Below are 16,210 nucleotides of genomic sequence, written 5' to 3'. Positions count from 1 at the left end.
ATACTTAAATAAAGTAAAGACTATTTCAAGTGAGGATGCCAAACAAGAAGCAATAGGGAAATATCTTAAATAACACATCATTTTGGGTCAAGTATAATATATTTAATTTCCTCTTATTAATATTTTAAATCTCTTTTTTATAACATAATATAGTTTTTCCCCCGCCTTTTATCATTCTTATGTAAGTATTTAACTGTATGAAAGAATAAACTGACTTGCGGTAGATTATTTTTTAAAACTTAAAATGGTCACCAGGGTAGTGAACCGGTGATTACATGATTGAATCCCACCACTAGTTGTGTCCTTACAACATCCCTCTTCAGTCTGTATGCTGAGCACTTAACTGGAAAAGCTGGAGCCTATGAAGGATGGTATGGCTTCAGTACTGACGGAAGCCTCACTCACAACCTCTGACATGTAGATGCCACAGCCTTACTTGCCTTCGGGACGGATTCCATGGCAACAAAAAGACAACAGAATCCTCTACAACTAGCCCAACAAGCATGATCAATGGAGACAACATAAAAGTTGTCAGGGACTTCATATTACGTTGTTCCACAGTCTATGTTCTTGGAAGCAGCAATTAAGAAAATTCACAACAGCACAACAGCTTTCAGACCAGGTGCAATCTTAGTAGCTTTGAAAAATCTGGTCCCAGGGTCTTAACAGAATTATTGAGGGATGAAGGAGGAAGAAGCAGTTAGTCAAACGTTAGTAACTTAATATAGCAGGAAAACATGATTTCAGCCAGTATAATGTAAAAAGAAACAATTAACAATAATGTAACTCATATGGTTATCTTAAGTCCTTAGTATGTCCTTACATTAAACAACAATGTACACTAGTCCTTACATTAGTCCCTACATTAAACAATAATGTAAATTAGTTCTTACATTAAACAATAATGTGACTCATATGGTTATCTTAAGTCCTTAGTATGCTTTAGATACGGTCATCAATATTTACTGTTATGGAATGTAATTCCCACAAAGATGCACTTAGGTAGGTATTAGATGTTAAAAACTTTGGACACAAAGGGTAATGATTTTCCCAGGTCATTAAAAAATTATTTTATTTCTTAAAAATAAATGTTTTACTGATATATAATTCACATACAGCTCAGTGGTTTAAATGTATTAAAAGAGTTGAGAAATCATAATCAATTTTAGAGCATTTTATTTATTCATATACTCATTATTATTAGCTTTTCATTTCCCCTGAACCTCCCAAGCCATAATCCCAAGGAGCTATTCATCCAGTTACTGTCTCTGTAGATTTGCCTATCCTGGACTTCATATGCCCCCAAAATGGCAACACAGAAAAAAACTCCATCCACGAGAAAGCAGAATATAATAGAAACTAGAACAAATTAGAAAGAGGTCAAAAAGGATAACATGTCAAGTTTTAACCTAACTATATCTGGAGTAACACCCTTTGTGATGTACTCTGTCTGAGGGCAAGACTCCATGGCCAGTGGTTCAAGGACATTCGGTGGAGGCTTAATTTGCATGGGGCTCTGCAAAAGGATGACGAGCCTTCACTGTCATCCATACAAATTGTGTTCGCAGAATTGAAGCTCCAATAAATTTCCTCTTCTGATTTAGAATTGTATTACTTACAACCCTTGAGTCAAATGTTGCCCAGGTCATTTTGGCTGGTAAGTGATGAAAGGGGACTCAAGTAGAGATGCTCAGTATAGTCGCCTTGGGTACTGGTCTCTCTGACTGGACATCAAAGTCCAGAGTCTCCTTCTCCAACAACCTGCACGTTCCAAGAGACTAAGATTGCCTGTTCCATTCTTAGATCTGTCCTGAGCACATTTCCTAGTACATAATATGTATTCAAAGGTAGTTGTTGAATGAACGTTCTACCAACTTGACATTAATTTTTTCCCTTATTGCTTGAAGCTTGTACTGCTAACCACGAGGTTGGGGTTCAAACTCACCAGCTTCTCCATGTGAGGCAGATGAGCCTAACCTGCTTGTGTAATCATTTACTGCCTTGGGAATCAAACATAAGGTCGCTGTGAGTCGGAATTGACTTGAAGTAAATTTGGGGTTTGGGTTTGATTTTCCAAAGAATACTCATTTTCTTTCCTGACCTTCAATAAGTTTCTGGAATTCTCTGTGTTAGATTGAAGCAATGCTTCATATTATTGGTCTCCCTCTTCACCCCAAGGAGTTTTGGGGACTTTTACCCCCCCATTCCCACCCTGATAGCCCCCTTATACGAAATTTGAATGGCTATATATGTGCATGCACTTTGTGCATATATAACCCTAATCCATATACTGTGCTTGTGGATACAATCTCATTTGGAGGCCTTATCAGTGGTAAAGTATGTTTTAAGCCCACTAGAAAGCAGATTATGCCCCACGTCAAGCAAGCAAGAAGAGGGGAAATACAGATGCAACATGGACATCCCACGAATCCTAGAAGCTGAGACAAGCGTCTTCCCCAGAGCAGACAGAGAGCCTTCCCCTAGAACCAGTGCCCCACATTCAGACTTCTAGCCTCCTGAACTGTGAGACGATAAATTACAGGTTCAAACCATCCATTTGTGGTATTTATTATAGCAGCCCTATAAACCATGACAAAATTTAGTTTTTACTCCCCATGAGCCTCTTTTTCCTCTTTGACTGAGAATACATGGATTAGAAAGAGCACATCACGAGCAACATAACAGAAGCATGTGAAGTGTGCTTTGTGCTCACTTAAAAGAATTCAACTGATGTGTCCCAGACGGCCAGGTCCCTCCCCATATCCCATTTTGCTTTTTAGTAACAAATTTCACATTTTGTAACCTCCTTTGTAGGCGCTCTGGCCACCTGATCAAGTGATGGGCAGTGAACAATATGTAGTAAGAGAAAAATGCATGTGTACGTTAAACTTGGACCTTTAATAAGAGCATTGGTAGCACGAGGGTGTAGGTATTGGGCGGCTCACTGGAAGACGGACATTGATCTAGCAGAGGCTCCGTGGGAGAAAACTGAGGCTCTCTGACACTGTACAGAATGACGGTCTTGGAAATCCTATATAGGGATGCTGTGAGTCAGAATCAGCTCAATTGCAGTGGAATGACTTGAACTAAGGAGCTTGGTGGTGCAGTAGTTATGCATTTGACTTCGACCGGCATGGCGGGCAGTTTGAAGCCACCAGCAGCTCCTTGGGTGAAAGACGGGGCTCTCTACTTTCTGTAAGCAGCAAGTTTCAGAAACGCACAGGAAGGTCACGACGAGTCAGCATTGACTTAATGACAGAGAGTTTGGATTTGGAAGCTGGATCTAGTATTAAATGATTCAAATCCCATTTTTGTTTTCTTTTAAATTATGAACCATTGTCTCCGTGCAGTTGATTAATATTTGTCAAGCTCCACTCCCCATTAGTCAATATTTTCCCCTATGCCATCCTTTCTATCCCACACCTTAATGTGAGTGAGTCGCATTAAACCTTTGCAAAGAGACAAAAACAATGATACTGTGTATGCATGAGGTTCGCTTCTCCATGTGGGTCCTATAGTGGAAGTCTACTAATTTTGAATTTGTGATTTACAGTCTGTATAATTGAATTTTGAATAGGGAGAGAGTTCTCCATTGGGGAGGAAGGATTATTGAAGATTAGACTACTCAGGAGGTAACTGGAAGAGAGAAAATGGAGGGGAAAATGATACGATTAAATAACAAAGTCAGAAATGATGGAAAGGATTGGTTCTTTCCACTTGTTAAGAGACCCCCCAAATTAACCGTACTACTATCAAGTCAATTCTGAATCAGAGTGATCTCAGAGGACAGAAGACAGCGCCGCAGCATTTCCAAGCCTATCAATCTTCACAGAAGCCTACTGACACCTCAGAGCAGCTGGTGGGTTTGAATGGCCAATCTTCAGGAGAGCCCAGTGCTGACTCTCCTGTTCCCCCAGGCTTCTTCAGTTAACGAACTAGAATGGGAGTGTTTAGGGGTTTCCTTGGGGTGCTGTTGAATGTCAAGGGAAACAAGAGCCTGATGGTCCAACTGTCAAGAACATAGCCCTTAAGGAAAGTCACAGTTGGGCGTGTGCTGATCTGGATTAGGCATTTGCCACTGTTCACAGTTGTCACCAGCAGGCTGCCACAGCAAGCAAATGCACAAACCAACCAACCAACCGTTGCCTTTCGATTATTTCTGATTCAGTGACCCTATGCAGACAGCAATTATTTAGCTTGAGAAGGAAGAGTAAGAATTTGTTTTTATTAATTATGGAAAAATGCCAGTTTTTTCTTTTGCTTAAAACCTTAAAAAAATTTTTAATGACATTATTAAGCTGTTAACTAGTGGATTATGAGTTAAGCTGCTAAGGTCAGGCTCAGCTGTTCAAATCCACCAGCGGTTCTGTAGGAGAATGCTGAAGTTTTCTCTTCCCACAGAGCATTAGAGTCGCAGAAACACACAGGGACCGCTCCGCCTTGCCCCATGGAGCCTCTATGAGTTGGCATTGGCTGTGAGGGTTTTTAAAAAATAGAAATTCGATGTTTAACTTTTTGAAGAGTCAAACTGCTTTTAGATGACAGTTATTTTAGTGGACTTGAAGTGGTACATCATGATGGTTTAGACTTGCATTTATTTCACTAATGGCTAATAATGTTGAACATGATTTATATGCTTGCTGTCCATGTTTATATATACTCTTTGAAAGACTAAGTCGTATGCCTATATTTAAAATTGAGTTGCTTGTCTTTCTTATTCAGTTTTAAGAGTTTCTTTATATTCTGGATAAAAGATCCTTATCATCTATGATTTGTAATTATTTCCCTATTCTATATATTCTTTTGATCACATATTATCATAACAAAGTTTTTACCATAAGGATGTCCAAAATACATATATTTGCTGCTTGTGCTTTTGCTATCATATCTAAAAATTAATTGGCAAATTTGAGGTCATAAAGATGGAATCCTTATACTTTCTTCTAAGAGTTATATAATTTTCCCTCATGTATAGGCTTTGGATCAATTGTTTGGTAATAAATACATATGTAGAAGAGGACAGTTGGCATTTTAACGCTTTTTTTACGTGCACTGAATACAATCAGTGACTCTCGTTACTCTCACCAGGACCATTGACTGTGTCTAACCTTTCCATCCCCTTCAACAGAAGCTCAGTGCCCCCTGATCTTTGATCAATTGGGAGGTTTTAGTTTTCAATCATGTGCAATAAAGCTCCGGCTTCATTCTTTGCATGTGATTATCCAGTTGATCCAGCACCAGGAACTAAAGAGGCAATTTGCCAACTACTGATGGATTGATCTGGGCATTGTTACCTAAAGTCAATTGACCACAGATATTTGCTTCTTGCCTCTCCTTGTTGTTTCTTTCCTCTGAATTCCATTCCATTGATCTCTCTCTGTCCTTCTGTAAGTACCACACAGTTTGATAACCCTAGATTTGGAATGTTTTGGAATTAGCAAGTGTTAGTCCCTCAACTATGTTTCTTTATTATTAAGATAGTTTTGGCTACCTGGTTCCTTTGTATTTCCAAATAAATATTAAGATCAATGTATCGCTTTCTTAAAAAGGAAAGTGAAAAGGAGCTAGGATTTTGAAAAGGATTGTGTGGAATCTGTAAATAAATTTGGCAGCTTGACAATATTAAATCCTTCCACTTGTGGAAGTGTCCTTTAATTTCTTTCAGCAATGTTTCATCGCTTTATACCTACTAGAATTATACTACTTTTGTTAAATTTATTCCTAGTTTACATTTTTGATGATATAGCAAATAAAATTGTCTTACTTTCCCTAAAAATTATTATTTAGTTATTCTTAGAAATGTAATTGATTTCTGCATGTTGATTTTTCTACTACAATTTTGCTGAATGCATAGACTAGTTCGAATAGTTTCTCATGTTGATGATAGTTCTGGTAAGTAATAGTTCTTCATGGTTGATGGTAAGTCAAGGAATACTGTCTTTGGGACTCAAATCCATACATGCATGTGTTTATTCCAAGAGAATCATGTTTAAATTTATCTCTGCCACAAGTAGATGACAGCAGACACATTCTATCAGTAATAGACTTGTTAGTCACCTTAGGGCTCCTTAAGAAAAAAAAAAAAGGCCCTACAGCAGATCCAACAGGATCTGCTGGGCCAGTTAAATTACAGGCAAAGTGGTCAGCTCAGATGGTTATGGAGATTCATTCTTGGGGGTTTATTATGACGAAGTTTTAAGAAAATCCACAACTGCAAAAGGTCAAGACATATGCACTTTGCACCAAGGAATTTTCCTTCCGTCATGATCATCCATCTGCTCACTCTTCCAAGGATCATTCTCCAAGAAATTGTTGGAAAACCTTAACCCATCTACCCTACAACTCTGATCTTGACCTTTAAGTTTCTTTTTGTCTCAAAATTCAAAGAATGTTCAAAAGAAACACCATTTAAGTCCCTTGAGGATGCTATTTTGATGTGGAAATCAAAGAGAGCAGACTTCTTTGGTGAAGTGAGAGAAGTGGAACCACTGACTTTACATTTTTTGTTTTTTTGGAAGTGTTATTTCTTTTTTTTAAATTTTATTTTATTTATTTATTTTTATTTTAACAATTTATTGGGGCTCATACAATTCTTTTCACAGTTCATACATATACATACATCAATTGTATAAAGCACATCTGTACATTTTAAAGCAGAGTCATCGCTTCACATTTTTCCAGTTTGGCTTTAAAAATGACCATTATTTTATAATAATTCTTTTTGGCTTACCTTCATATATATGTTCACGAATTCTTATGATCATGACATCTGTGAATAAAGATAATTCTCCTTCTTCCTCTTCAAGAGGAATGCCTTTAATTTCTTTATCTTGCTTAATTGCTCCGATATCGAGTACAACATCTAGCACAATGTTGGACAGAAGTGAGGAGAATGGTGACATTGGGCTTATTTCTGACTGTAGGGGAGAATGTTCAATCTTTCACCATTGAAGATAATGCTAGCTATGGGGTTTTCCACTGAGTACTGGCTCAGCCTGAGAGTGGTCCTGACGTTTTTTCTCTATCTCATTGGAGTGTTCTTATAATGAAAAGCTGCTGGGTTTTGTCGTGTTGCTTTTTTTCTGGATCAGTTTACTTGATACTGTTTTTCCCCTCTCCCCTTTAAGTCTATTTATGTGACATATTACATTAATGAATTTCATATGTTGAACCCCCCTGGTATTTCTGGAATAAAACCCACTTGGTCATCTTGTATCAGTAAAATACTTTAAATATGTTATGGGATGTGGTTTGTTGAAGATTTGTTACACTCATAGCCTTAAGTGATATTAGTCGGTACATGGCGTTGTCTTGTGTGGTCTTGTTCTGGGTTTAGCATAAGGGTATTCTTGGCCTCACACAATGAGTTAGAAAGCGTTCCCTCTTCCTGTATCTTTGAAAGAGTTTGGGAAGGATTGAAGTTAATTCTTTTAAAAATATTTGTCAGACTTCACTAACGAAGTCATCCAATCCTGCAATCTTTGTTAGAAGGGCTTTTAAAACAGCTGATTCAATCTATTTATTTGTTATGTGTCTTTTCAAATTTATTTCTTCTTGAGTTAGTCTTGGCAGATTGTGTTTTTGTAGAACATTGCCCATTCTATTAAATAAATTGAATTCATTGGCACACAAAAATTCACAAGTATTTTCTTACAAGGTTCGTAGTAATGCCTCCATTTTCATTTCTGATTTTAGTAATTTGAGTATATTCTTTTTATTTTCTTGGTCTGTTCAGCCAAACGTTTGTCAGTTTCACTAATCTTTTCAAGGAAACTTTTGATTTTGTTGATTCTCTATTTCCCCCCAAAGCTGTATTTCAGTAATCTTTACTCTGATTTTTATTATTTTCTTCCTTTTGTTAGTCTGGTTTAGTTTGCTCTTTTTCTTCTAGTACCTTAACTTGGAAAGCTAAGTTATTCTTTAGGGATCTTTCTTATTTTTCAGTGTAAGCATATATGGCTATAAATTTCCTTGTGAACATTGCACTCCATAAATTTGTTTTATTGAATTTCATTTTTATTTGTCTCAAATAGAAGTGGTAAGAGCTTGTGCGCACTTTAGGGAAATAGAGTGCGGGGAAATAAGTCGGGGGCTGTTAGAGGTGTTAACACATCCAGGGAAGTTTTTGATGACAATGGAGTTGAACATACCTGTGGGAAATGAGAAAAACGAAATAACAACAACAACAACAAAAAGAACAAAACAACAGAGCAATATTAAAACCAGAGAATGGGAGATGCTGGAAGAATCAGTGTATTTTTTATGGGGATAGGTACCTGATTCAAATGATGCTGAAAACACAATTCCTTATGGTTGACATTTAATTCTCCAAAATTATGAATTCGGGTTAATCCAATATGTTTTCATCATTACTCGCTCACCTTTGACTGGTGATAGAAACTCTTCAGCCCTGGACCTGTACAGTTGCCACATCCTCTTCCCTCTTCTGGTGCTCTGATTTTGTGATTCTTATCATACCCACTGACATCATCAGCCTCCAGAATAATCAAGCTAATCTCTCTGTAAGCCCAATTTCCTTCCTTCCCCAGCTATAGCTGAAGCAAACATTTTGGTAAAGTCAAACATGTTAGTATTTCTTTAACTATATTATAAATATTTGCTCATGCTACGCTCCAAAGAGCCTTGTCAGGCATGTGTGATCATTAGATCTCTTTTCTATTGAGGTGAATAGAGGTTAAGATGTTTGCCCATGGTCACAGAGCTAGTTAGTGGTGGAGCCAGTATACAAGTCAGTCTTCCTGGTCCCAAAGCCTATGTTTATAAACACTATGCTTTGTTGAAAATTCGTCTGCAAAGTATTTTCATAATGCTTCTGTCCTACTTCAAAACCTGCAATGGCATTTTAGGTTGAGTAGGTTCATTTTTAAGGTAATTCAAACTCTTTCAGGTGCTATAGAAAGCTTCCCATAAAATGACCTTACCTAGGTAGCTTTGCATTTCACTGCTCCTTGGTCCTGCACTGCCAGCCAACTAATCTCGCAGAGAGAGATTCCTCAATGCTGGGCATTGTACATTTACCACCATCCCCAATTCTATCCTCACAAGTCTAAGTCTGAGCCCCTTTAGAGCAATTTTTCCCTTTCACAAATTCTTTCAGGATATGAAGTGTAAGTTTGCCAATGTCTGCAACTGACTACATTGCTTTTGTTCTTTTGTTCCTCAACTGTTTGAAGGAGAGTATCTTGTGTTTTGAACTATGTCTAAAACTACTCTAAGAGCTATCAACCCAGGAATTCAGAACAGACAAACCCTGCAGGAATAGCAATGGGAGAAGTGATACCATGAGGCTAGGGGCAAGGTGGGAGGAAAAGGGGAGAAAGGAGGAACCGATCTCAAGGACAGATGTATAATGTCCCCCACCCCCAGGGGGACAAACAGCTGAAATGTGGGTGAAGGGAGACAGTGGAAGGTATAAGATATAAAAATAATGATTTATAATTTATCCAGGGTTCACGGGGGAGGTATGGAGGGAGGGGAGAAACAGGGGCTGATATCAAGGGTTCAAGTAGAAAATAAATGTTTTGAAAATTAAGATATGTACAAGTGTGCTTGATAAAATTGATGTACAGATTGTTACAAGAACTGTAAGAGCCCCAATAAAATGCTTTATATATAAAAAAAGAAAAGACACGAGCCATATCTTCTAAGTAACTCTCCAATTTCCAGGTCATAGTTTTCTCATATGTGACATGACAAAGAATTTGTAAGTCCTTGCTCAAATCTACAGTTCTATTATATGTCTGGATGAGGCAGAACATGAAGCTGTCCGTATAGGTCCATCAATCCTGGGTTTCATATACCCAAATCCGGAAAATATTGTAACACAAGCTCCAGAGGGTGACCCCCCCCTATGACATCTATGACATAAGACTGAGATAAACTCTAATATGAACAAACAAACAAACAAAAAAACAAAACAAAAATATTGAAAACTAGATCAGGTCCATCATGCATCAAAGGGAGGATCAGCTTGGAAGAAATACATGCGTATTTAGAATCATTTGGTTTGATTCAGCTTAAAGTCTTGTTGAACTAAAGTAAATGTGGGAATTTCTTCAGTTCGCTTAGGGAATCTTGAAGACCAGACTCATTATTGGGTTTCTGCAACCATTTTCCATAATGAATAAATGAAAGATAACAAATTAGTGTGTCCGCTAAAATTATCATTTGCTCAACACCCCTTTTATCATTTGCTCAACACCCCTTTGTCAGCAACTTTTTGCTCAAGGCAGTTATTCTTGGTGTGGATGAAATTAATGGGACTCAGAGTGCACTTCTGACTGAAGATAACTCAAACTGAGTAAGTAGCCTGGCAGAATTGTAGAGTTCAATAGGTTATATGATTTGAGGTAAGTCCGTTTGATTGTCTCCCCAATAGTTAGATTATGGGATGTTGCTTGAGTTGTATCTTTTCTCCACCTACTCCCAAATATGTGTCAATTCTTTTTTAATTTTTAAAACTATTTTTGAGGGGCTCTTACATCTCTTGTCACAATTCATCCATCCATCCATTGTGTCAAGCACATTTGTACATTTGTTGGCATCATCATTCTCAAAACATTTGCTTTCTACTTGAGCCCTTGGTATCAGCTCCTCATTTTCCCCTCCCTCCCTGCTGGCCCCTCCCTCATGTACACTTAATAATTTATAAATTATTATTATTATGTCATATCTTACACGGTCAAACATCTTCCTTCACTCACTTTTCTGTTGTCCGTCCCCCAGTGAGGAGGCTATATGTAGATCCTTGCTATTGGTTCCCCCTTTCTACCTCACCTTCCCTCCACCCTCCTGGTATCACCACCCTCACCACTGATCCTGAAAGGATCATCTGTCCTGGAGGCAAAATGACAAACTTTCTCAATTGTTTGCTTCTCCTCCACTCTCTTAATCTTGCTCTATCCTGCATTCCTTTGACTATTGGCAACAGAGTTGAGATGGGAGAAAAGAAAATCACAATGGCTCAATTGTGATGTTCACTTTCAGGGTGCAAGGCTGTACTCTAACACATTATGATCACTCAATATTTATTGAAGGGGTGAGCTCGTAATAGACTCCATGTCAGAGGATACAATGGAGACTAAAACATCGACTTGCTATTGGTGAATACAATAGGTCTTCCCAGAAATGATCATAATACACATGTTTTAACAGAATGATAAATGAACAGATAATCAAACATGGTTGCTGTAATTAATCTAATTCAGAATTACTTCCAAAAATGATGAATTAGCAAATGGGATGTATACTTTTTGAACAATAAAAATTGACAGAAAAAGAACGGACAGATGAGGAGCACAGAGAGAGTTTCTTAAAGTGATAGGTTTGTATCCATTTTTAATAAAAAGGAAGTTCTTCACACTTGAAGATGAAGACAGAAGGTTATCACCGTGAAGGAGAACAGTATAAGAGAATGTCTGCAGGCAGAAATGAGCACGGTATGACTGAAAAATCCTTTAAATGTCACTTACGTAAATGCTTTATACTCAGCTTTGGTATAGTCAATAAACTAAAACTCAAGTAAACATCTTTCTGGTATTCTCTGCTTCAGCTAAGATCCGTGTGACATAAGTAGTGATCAATTTGTCCCCTTATGGATCCAGCCTGAACCTGTCAATGGACCGCTGCAACCATTGTTGGATGATCTTCAGCACGATTGGACTTGCATGGACTATCAATGGTGTTCTGTAATTTGCACATTCTGCTGTGTCACCTTTTTGTGGAATGGTACAAATATGGACCTCTTCCAGGCGGTTGGCCAGGTAGTTGTCTTCCAAATTTCCTGGCATAGACAAGTGCTTTCAGTGTTTCATCGGCTGTTGACACATTTCATTTGTCATTCCATCAAACCCTAGAGCCTTGTTTTCGGCGAATGCTTCTAGTGCAGCTTAGAATTCTTCCTTCACTACCACTGGCTTTGCTCACGGAGTGGTGGATGCTGACTCATTGTTTCCAACACAGGGACCGTGCCTTCTTTCCATCTTCTTTTGATGTTCCCTGGAGCATTCAATATTTTGCCCACAGACTCTGTCAACATGGCAACTGCAGCTTGAACTTTCTTTCTTGAGTTCTTTAACTTTAAGATATGCTGAGTGTGTTTTCATGTTTTGGTTTCTTAACTCCAGGCCTTGGCATATTTCATAGGATACTTTGTCCTCAGGAGCTGCCCTTTGTAATTCCCAGTTCCCCTCTTTGATTTCATCCTGCCTTCCACTTGCCTTAGCTACTCTGCAATTAAGAGCAAGTTTCAGAGTCTCTTTTGACAAATCTTTGATCTTTTCTTTCTTTCCTGTCTTTTTAATGCCATTTTGTTTGTTTTTTTCTCTAAAATGATGTTCTTGATGTCTTCCCCCAGCTCAACAGGTCTTTTGTCATAAGTGTTCAATGCAGCAACAAAGTGGTTCTTTTTTTTTTAACCAGAACATCACGTAAGTTTTATTTCTAATCTTACAGGAATGATAAAATTGACAAGTTTAATTCTCAACAGCACCAAGTAAACTTAGTCATTAAAGTATTTTAAATGTTATTCCCTCCCCCCAAATGGAGGAAGTTTTCTTTTCCATCAGCACACACCATGGATTCCGAAGAGTTATGTTTTCCCAGGGTCTTTCCCCTAATAAAAAATGAATGAGAACAAATTATTGATTGCATAGATTTCTCTGCAGATTCTTTCTAGAACCTAAATACAATACAATACAGTATGATTTTCACCTATGTATCCCACAGTTTAAAAAATCTGTCCTGAAAAATATGATGGAAAGTTTACAGGTAATAGAATTTTCTTACCTCAAGCAAGATTTCTCTTCATATATCCAATGAACAGCATAGGACTTTATTTCAGTATTTACTGACTGACATGGCCATACGAACTAGGGCAGAGCTTCTACCCTCTCTTCCTCCTTCATAAGTAGATGTAACTATCAGGAGAAGATACATGCAGGAGAATCCACTCTCTACAAACATTTGGAGCAAATTTGTCCTTGAGATGTCTTCGATATTCAGGTGAGATGGACTCAAGGTTGTATTTTTTCAAGCGTTTCTTCTTACCTTGAGTTGTGTCCTATCAGCAAATGAAGACCCCAAAAGCTGCACTTCCACCACTCGTACTCCGTTCCTGTCGCTACGGTTGACTCTACTTTCAGAAAGCAGCTCCTCCTTATCCAAATTTTGAGTGCCTTCCAACAGGACAGTCACATCCCCGGTCACTGTCTCCAACAATGTTCTGTTTCCGTTTACTAAGCCTTCAGTATCTGACAGTTTTTCCATGGAATGCATAAGGTGTTCGGAGGTTATTTCCTTTGAAGTGGGCAGCTGATTCCTTCTTCATGGTCTCTTCTTAGTCCAGAAGCTCCCCTGGAACCTGTTCACTTTGGGTGACTCTGTTGGCATTTGAAATACCAGTAACAGCTGTCAGCATCACAGCAACACAGAAACCACCCCAGTACGAAAAACTGACAGACAAGTGGTGGTGCATCATACAATATCCCAAATTTCTTTTATTCCAAGTTTAACTGCTAGAAGTCAAAGAAAGTACATAATTTTTCCCAAATGTTTATATATCTCTTAAAGAAAAATATCTATATTTTTATGTTCTATGAGGTCTCCAAATCATAGAAAAGGAAACAAAACTTTCCTTTTCTTCTGTGCATAGTGTAGCATAATACTAAAAATTGACCAACATATTACAGAAAAGCTCTCACTATAATAGCTATATGACCATAGATACAAAATTCTGTATAGCATGTAGCAATTAATTCCAGCGGCATATTGAAAGAACAGTGTAATATGACCTAGAAGAATTTACTCTGAGACCATAAGCATGGCTCACTATAAGAAAATCTATAAATGTTATTTATGACATCAACAAATTAAATGAAGAAAGTCAATGATTATATCAATAGATGCCCAAGAGGCATCATAAAATTCAACAACCATTCCTACTACAAAGTCCAAGTAATTTAGAAATAAAGGAAACTATTTAAATATGATAGATTATTTTTACCTAAACCCAGTAGCAAACATTATAATAAATCATGAAATTCTGAGGCTATTTCAATGAAAAAAAATATAGAGTCAATTTCTCATTAAAATTTACCTATAGTGAAATTAATCGCACACTCATTTCTACCTTCCGGGGTCTAGGACATTGTCCAATGGAGTGGCAAGAATGTATTTAAACGTCGCTTCTCTCCATTAGATGGAGACTTCCTACAAGTAAGTGTATTTCTTACACATTTTTATATCCTTACTTCCCAGCACACTTCCTAGCGCACACACACATACTCACACACACTCACACACACACAAATATTGAAAGCTTAAACAAGTAAATACAGTAGCAGAATGTTAGACTTTACATAAAGGGCCATATCTATACATAATGTTTCCAATATTCAAAAACAAATGAAATCAGTTTTATAGAATTTCTTCTGATAATAAAAAGCCAGACCAATGAAAAAAACCAAAAGGAGGTATTTGTCTTAATTCAGAACTAACTTATAATGGACTCATCAAATGGAGCTCCATCGTAAATGATACTATATAATTCAACCAAAGAATTATGTGTGAACCAGAGACCAATGGGCTGTTTATTGCATTACATTTCCATTGGACTTTAAAATCCTACAGTTTAATCTCGATGAATTTGAAGCTTCTTCCATGGTCGTGCTAGTATTCATCCATCACATTTACAAGTTAAACTGTGAACAGCTTAGTAATGCAATAGAAGATATTTGGCCTGTTAATAGGCCTTAGAAACTATAACAGCAAGACTTAAATACAAAACAAAAGCAAAGAAAATCTCTAAATGATTTGAGAATTGCTTCTCCAAAAGCAATTTTAATTTTATGTCCTTATGACCTCCTAAAACCAGTTTTTGGTCAGATAGGTTTTTCTTTCATAATTTCCATTAGATTGTCATGATATCCACATATTTAACTTTTCTGGCATCCTAAGTTATTTCGTTCGGAAGTCAAAGCAGCCTTTTCTGCCTACAACGTTTCTTAAGAAAGAATTGTCTCCTGGAGTTGATTGAGCCTTTCTTTCAAAAACAGTATATCTACTATCCTGAGGTGAAAAACATACTTTTTCTCTATCTTCTGTCTGTCTTTCTGTAACCTCTCTTATATTTTGATCTAATCACTAGGATTATCTTCAGGTTTGCACAAATGACAGTGGATGCCTGGCACGCAGTAGGTGCTTACTTTTTCTTTTTCAAATCACTGTATTAGGAGCTAATCCAGACATCACAGCATCCCATAGTGCAATCACATCACGCAGTACTGTGCAATTGTCACCGAAATCATTTTCAAAACATTTTCGTTCCTCTCCCCCCTCATCCCCTCCCCCCACCCCCACTGTCCCACACAGGAATCCCGTTCCGTTTGTTTCTACAGTCTCACCTGTCCTGGGTTTCATACACTGAAAAGCGTAGACAAACACATAACAAAGTTTCAAGATGGCTACCAACAGTGGCAAAATACAACAGAGAAAAACCCCACTATGAAAAAGAAAAAACAAAACAGAAAATATTAAAAACCAGATCAAGCACAAAGCGTATCACAGCAGAGTTCAAGTGACAAAGCTTTAGCTGTTCAAGTTAGATTTATCATTTGAATCTACTGTAGTCATCTCTCCAGTACTCTCTGTCTGATAGCCCGGTTATTCCCTCCCTCAATTATGGCAAAAGGGAATCCCGGGAGGATTGTTCCCTGTGTAGATCCTGCAACTGTATTTTGGGCTTTTACTGTCACTCATAGCTTTCTGCAAACCAAAATCTCATAATTTTTTTTCATTTAAATCATTTTATTGGGGACTCTTACCGCTCTTATAACAATCCATTGCATCAAGCACATTTGCACATCATCCTTTTCAAAACATTGCTTTCTACTTGATCCTTTGGTATCAACTCCTCATTTTAAAAAATTTAATAAATCTTTTTATTGGGGCTCATACAACTCTTATCACAATCCGTACATACATCAATTGAGTAAAGCACCCTTATACATTCATTTCCCTCGTCATTCTCAAAATTCGCCTTCCACTTGGATTCCTGGAATCAGCTCGTTTTGCTTTTCAAAAACTCATAATTTAAGTTCTGATACTATTCTCTCTTTTGACTTTTGATTTTATAATTTATAATCCTGGGATCATGGATGTTGGTATGCTTCTTTAATGTGGGTTTAGCTGA

Source organism: Tenrec ecaudatus, chromosome 10, assembly GCF_050624435.1.
Source record: "Tenrec ecaudatus isolate mTenEca1 chromosome 10, mTenEca1.hap1, whole genome shotgun sequence".
NCBI classification, from domain to species: domain Eukaryota; kingdom Metazoa; phylum Chordata; class Mammalia; order Afrosoricida; family Tenrecidae; genus Tenrec; species Tenrec ecaudatus.
This window is presented reverse-complemented; position numbering follows the sequence as displayed.